The sequence below is a fragment of the Equus caballus genome, chromosome 1 (assembly GCF_041296265.1).
Source record: "Equus caballus isolate H_3958 breed thoroughbred chromosome 1, TB-T2T, whole genome shotgun sequence".
Classification (NCBI taxonomy): domain Eukaryota; kingdom Metazoa; phylum Chordata; class Mammalia; order Perissodactyla; family Equidae; genus Equus; species Equus caballus.
Genome location: NC_091684.1, coordinates 196,767,269 through 196,773,268, shown reverse-complemented (window position 1 = coordinate 196,773,268; position 6,000 = coordinate 196,767,269). Strand labels below are relative to the sequence as shown.

The following is a 6,000-nucleotide window of genomic DNA, read 5'->3' as shown; positions in this document are numbered from 1 at the left end:
TCTGTGAGGCAGCAACAGGATGGCTAATGATGGATGCGTGTATCTGCCCACATGTCCTTCTTTGGTCAGATGTGTAAATAACGAGAATCTCTTCATTAAGATGTGGCTTTGAAAACTTCACTTTCTAGAATCACTGTGACACATGCTACAGAAAAAAGCATTGAACTCTTCTTTCAGAGCAAGAGGCTGTGATGATCTCCAATCATGTGTTCTGTAATGTGTTACTCATTGCATCTTACTGTGTTACCACAAAAAGCTCCACATCAGCCACAGTCTATACCATCATTTAATATTTATGCTATATCATTTCAAATGTAATTATAGTGTAAAGCAAGTTTTGCTTTGATACAGAAATCAAGGTAAATACTCACATATGGAATACAAGGTCATTATTAATGACAATGAAGGCTCCTTTTGAATTTCCTTAATATTTAGCATACCATATGTTTGCCCAGCCAGCACAGTGACGTTTGCTTTATATCACCTAGATTCTCTTTTCTCCTCTGCTGTACGTAGTTGCCTTCATTTCTGATTATGTACTTTCTTACTGTGACCCAACTTTTAAGTGAACTCGTTAATGTAGGAAATATTTACTGGGTGCTTTCTACACATCAGACTGCAAAGGGCAGGGGAGATGCTGTTGAATAAAAGAGATACAGTTACAGCCCTAAAGAGCTTACCTAATTAATTATTTCATTACAAATAAAATTAAAGATGACTTTAATTTTAGCAAAGAAATAACATAGGCTACATATAAGTGATGCCAAAACCAAACAGTGATGCCTGAAAATAGTTATTCTAATTGGCATTATGTAACAGCACTAACTCAATATGCTCTTAGAAATTTCAGTTCGAATTTACAAGATGAGTGAATTACAATGCATTTTGTGGCAGAAGAGAGTAATTACTTTCCTTATTTATCACACAAATTAAGGCACATTACTTCAAAATACTTCTACATTTTCAGAATGCTTTGGTTTATTTTTATTATGAGCTATGAATTATGCTTCAATGTCTGTGATTTTATGAATTAGGACAGAAATAAGTTCTGCTGATTTAAAATGATTTTGTAGATATAAAAACATTATTCTCGCAATGCCTCATCTTGTTTCTTTGCATTAGTTCACTTCTCTTCTAAAGCTTGAAAAATGCCTGTGCTGTTAATATTACTTTATGAAGCCAGATCGCCACATGCTCGTTACATGTTCTTTTGAAGATGAGGGCTTTTTTGGGTAGTGATTCACAGTGTCAATATTTTTCCCCATAAATAAAGATGATAGCACATTATTTAATTTATAGAACTAATTTTTACTAAATGTAGATTTTTATTAAATGCAAATTGACTACTAAGTAGTCAAATTTCTTAATGACCATGTAAGAATTAGTTGAGAAATGACTTACATTTCTGTTCTCTGATTGGTGAATAATGAAGGAGATTTTCTACTTACTTTGGTTTACTCAGCATTTCAAAAAGAGTTCTCTAGAATCTATCCAGTTTTCTAAATCCTGGTGGAGTTATTGTTGAGGCTTGGCCTGCAGTGTGAAAATATACCCTTGAAATGAAAATAGAATGACAATTAGAATTCCCTTTTCCGTTTTGGGGTCTTTATATTTTAAATGGTGTTGTTTTAGGCTAAGGTATTTCCTAGTGAATTTAGTGTAAACTGGGGGGTGAGAAACATTATAAAATTCAACTTGTGGCTTTTCTAATTCTGCTTATTCTAGGTCATATGTAATCTCTGGTGATATTACTTGGAAATATAAATTAGTGTTTGTTGTGATGTTGCAGAGAATTATAAATAATCTTAGCTTTTTTTTTTCTTTTTCAATTTGTTATTCGCTCAGAGGCTCTTTCCTCACTCTGAAGATCTGTGAAAAGAAGATAACGTTGCCCCTGCACCCCTAGATTATCGCTGCTTGAAATCTCCCTGGACATGATTCCTCGTACATTATGGAATTGAACAATGTCCAGTTCAATTTAATACAACATGACTGTGAAATGTTATCCCAGGTTTTTTTTAAAGAGGTTGATCCTGGGCCGGCCCCATGGCTGAGTGGTTGAATTCCCGGGCTCTGCTTTGGCGGCACAGGGTTTGGCCGGTTTGGATCCTGGGCGGGGACGTGGCACTGCTTGTCAGGCCATATTGAGGCGGCATCCCACATGCTACAACTAGAAGGACCTACAACTAAAAAAATATATATACAACTATATACTGGGGGGATTTGGGGAGACAAAGCAGAAAAAAAAAAAGATTGGCAACAGTGGTTAGCTCAGGTGCCAATCTTTAAAAAAAAAAAAAAAAAGAAGGATGCAGCATCTGTGAAGGATCAAAAGAAGGGATTGATTTGAGCCAAGAAAAAAAAAAAAAAGAGGTTGATCCTCACATGAACTTTAGAAACAGATTGAGATATGCTTTTGAAACTTCATGTTTCATCAGATTCTTTCGACGTTAGGTCTCCTTTCCAACCTTCCAGCATATCGTATCATACTGTGTCATCCGAAACTCTGGGCTTAAGGCTTATCTCAACTATAATTATGATTTTTTCCATGAGAGTGGGCTTTCTTTCAGCATCACTTTCCTTCATATTACTAAGTTTAGTCACTTCCGTATATAACATAGGAATTTTTGTTGGCTAAGGTGCCCAGGAGATGGTCAGAAAAGTTTATCTGCAAATATGAGGTAAAGTTGTCCTGGGATGTAATCTTTATTATAGACCTGGTGACAAGTTATCTTTATGTGACAAAAGACACAAAGAATAAACTCCAGTATAAAATAGTAACTGATCTGCTGGGATGGGTGGGCTATATTTTAGGCACTGGTTTAAGAAGAAATGTGTGATTAAATTCATAGCAATGACAACACACAATGCTTTGACTGAGGGAAGGCTTGCCGGCCTTTGCTTATGCTGTTGTTTCCCGCCTGAGACAGTCTTCAGTCTGTGCGCCTTCCCATTCAAGCTCTTCAGATTTCCCAAGGAATCAGACAACCATCCTGCAAAAGTCTTTTTTCTGCTCTTCCAGTTCTCAGCATACATTAGATGGTCTTTTTGCTGGTTGTTGTTAAAAAAATATTGCTGAGAGGAAAAATTGGGAAAAGCCTGTCATCACATTATTTTTTCTCAATTCACCATCATAAAGCAACACAGATGGCTCTCTACTGTTTTATATTAACTGTGCTTATCGTTAGTTATTTTGAATTTGGAGAAGTCTAACAATTCTTTCCTTTTGACCACTTAGTTTGCCTTGAAAGCTTTTGTAACTGCTCCTAATTTCTGGATTATTCTCACGAAGAATGCCTTTTGGAGTGAGGCAACTTATAGACAGGGTTATCTACGCTGTGTTGCCTGGGTTGTTGAAGATGCTCCAATTCAGACCTGATGATCAGTTATACAATAGACACACATTCCGAAGAGCTTCAGAATGTTCCCGCAATGTTTCCACTTTGGAACCGAAAGGGAGTGAACAATCACTGCTTATGTCCTTGTGTGTTGGGAAGCTAAATTATACAGAGCGCTCCTATGTAGTAAAGTCCTTTTAGCAGGAGCCATAAATCTTTCAAAAAGCTCTAAACTAAAATATTGAAAATGTTCTCAAGCTAAAATGTTCAATTGCATAGAGATGCATTCTTAAATAGTTACTAGCTGGACTTGATTGGAAGCAAAATGGGTATTGAATTATCAGAAACAGTGATCAGCAAGAGGTCAGAGTCTTTACATAGAGACGCACAAAAAGTCAGCTGTTAGTCGCTGCCCGTTTTAGCTACTTGCAACTTTGGGAGAGTCATTTAAACTCTTTGAGTAACTATTTCCCTCTTTGTAAGTTAGGGACTTAAACTAATAACCCCAAACACATCTTTCACTCTGAAATTATCAGCTATCTGGATGGTTTTGAGTAGTATATGTTTCTGTGAATAAAGTAGAAAGTAATGAAATGATTACATAACTATTAAATATTTACCTTTACTAAGTAAAGCCAGTTTAACCAAACTTCTGTAAATCTTCTAACAGGCCATTGATTCATGATTTTGAATACTATTTTCTCATGAAAAATTCATTGAGGCATGATGCGTGATGTGCAAAGGATGGAGAATGAGATTCCTCTTTCGTCTTCGCCTTTCATAGACTTTACAAGCGTCATTTATGCAGAACCATCCAGGCCATGCCTGCAGGAGGCCAGTGCTCTCTTATACTGGACTGAACTGAGCCTCCTATCAAGAGCCCCCACACTGATGTCCTTACAGAGTCGCCTTCCTTCTCCGGCTTCCCTTCTACCTCATGGCCCTCTGTAGAATTTACCGCCTCTGCCTTGTATCAGGCACATTTTTTCTCTGTGCCAAACACCCTACTAGACTGAAGACTTCCTGGCTATGCAAACTATGCTTTGATTATATTTTCCACAGTCCTTAAAATTGACTTAGCATGTAGTCCTTTAGTAAGTATTTGTTGAATTGAATTCATCTGCTTTTATTTACATGTCCACAAAGGTTAGATTAACAATTTTTGGACATGCATGAGGTGACTTGATCTGTGAGATCAAACCACATTCAGAATGTCATTTCCAGTGAACGTGTGGTCAGGCCTGGGTGGTTGGGATGACTAGAATGGTCTAAGACTGCCCTCCAATCTAGGGTTTCAATTGAGAGGTGACCGTAGCCTGTGGCCTTGAGACTTGCCAACACCAGGGATTTTCAAGGTTGACCTTATCCACTGTACTTTCCTTATTATAAGATACTGTCCAAAATCTTTGTATTCTTTTACCAGGTCATCACGTTTTGGCACCTTAGTTGTAGGATGATTTTAATTTAAGAATTTAAGCAGCTCAGTAGTGAAGAAGGGGACAGTGGAAAAGCAATGATGTTCAATAGTTCATGTCAGAAAATGAGTGAAAATGAAATGTGTCACTGAAACCACAGGGCGATCCAGGGAATCACCCTAATAGATAGATACCTGGCCCCGATCCTGGATTGAACTCTGATTAGCAGATCTACTGGTTCTTGGTTTTACGGTTTGGCCAAAGAATAAGGTGGTAATTTACATGTGCTATTAAACTGAAAGAATGGTCAGATGATTAGAATGAAGCATCAGGTTGTTGGAGCAGTTGCTCTCCTTCTTGGGATGCACCCACACTGAGTACCAAGCCAAGTGGCTGCAAATTACTGTCACCACAGTTGTGAGCAAAATTAAATTGCCTTTGAGCACTAAGGAAATCATGTTCTTTAGATCATTTAATGGCAGATACTTTCATCACTATTTTGTTTGTCTAAAAAAGGGGAATAAATCAGATCTACAATTATTGTGATAAAGGGTAACTTTTAACAGCTGAACTGGGTTAAAGGGAAGCACAAATAAATCAAAGGTGCAAATTAAATTTCCGTAATGATAAAAATTTTGCATGATATCAAATAGTGAGATATCCTATTAGCTGATAATCTCATTGTTATGTACCTTAGTACACCTTTCTCACATTTTATGATAATTATTTCTTGCCCAGGAACATTTGTTAAGAAAAACATTCAACACTCACCAACAGAAAGGTCACAAGATACAACTTTTCTAATTAAATTTTAGGATGAATCAAATACATTCTTTGATTTGTGCTGTGTCTACGGAATTTTGCTGATATGATTGTAGTTGACTTGTGGCAACCACAAGAATGTAAAAACAAGTCAAATAAACAGAAAGGGGTAATAATAGTATAATTAGTGTATTTTGATGCAGCTTTTAAGGGCATGTGTTATAAATGAACACATCCATAAGTAGCTCTTTTTGGTAAATTTGATATATGCAAATATTAAATATTAATCGTTTTTGGACCAGATGACCAAGCTTTTCATTAAGCACCTTCCCATTACCCTTTTCTATATCTCTGTGCCATTTAATTTCTTTTCTGTCCTGTTTATTCCTTAGGATAGATGCTCAATATTGAGGGTGTTTTTGAAAGCAAAGATGAAAATTCAATTTCTGTCTCAATTTGTTCATCAAAGATTTTAAAGAAAGGTC

General features: G+C 36.6%; 1 long non-coding RNA gene across 5 annotated transcripts in view; it reads right to left on the bottom strand.

Annotated features, from left to right (window-relative positions):
- Positions 1-268: 268 nt before the first annotated feature.
- Positions 269-6,000, bottom strand: part of LOC106782225 (uncharacterized) — a 45,102-nt gene continuing 39,370 nt past the window's right edge. For 3 of the 5 annotated variants that reach the window (XR_011441193.1, XR_011441194.1, XR_002802198.2), the window contains 2 exons: positions 1,449-1,553; positions 269-637 (listed from right to left, as the gene is read on the bottom strand). This is a non-coding gene — a long non-coding RNA (uncharacterized lncRNA). Of the gene's footprint in view, positions 638-1,448; positions 1,554-2,866; positions 3,076-6,000 lie in introns of all 5 variants that reach the window. The other 2 variants (XR_011441196.1, XR_011441195.1) reach the window with 1 other exon arrangement.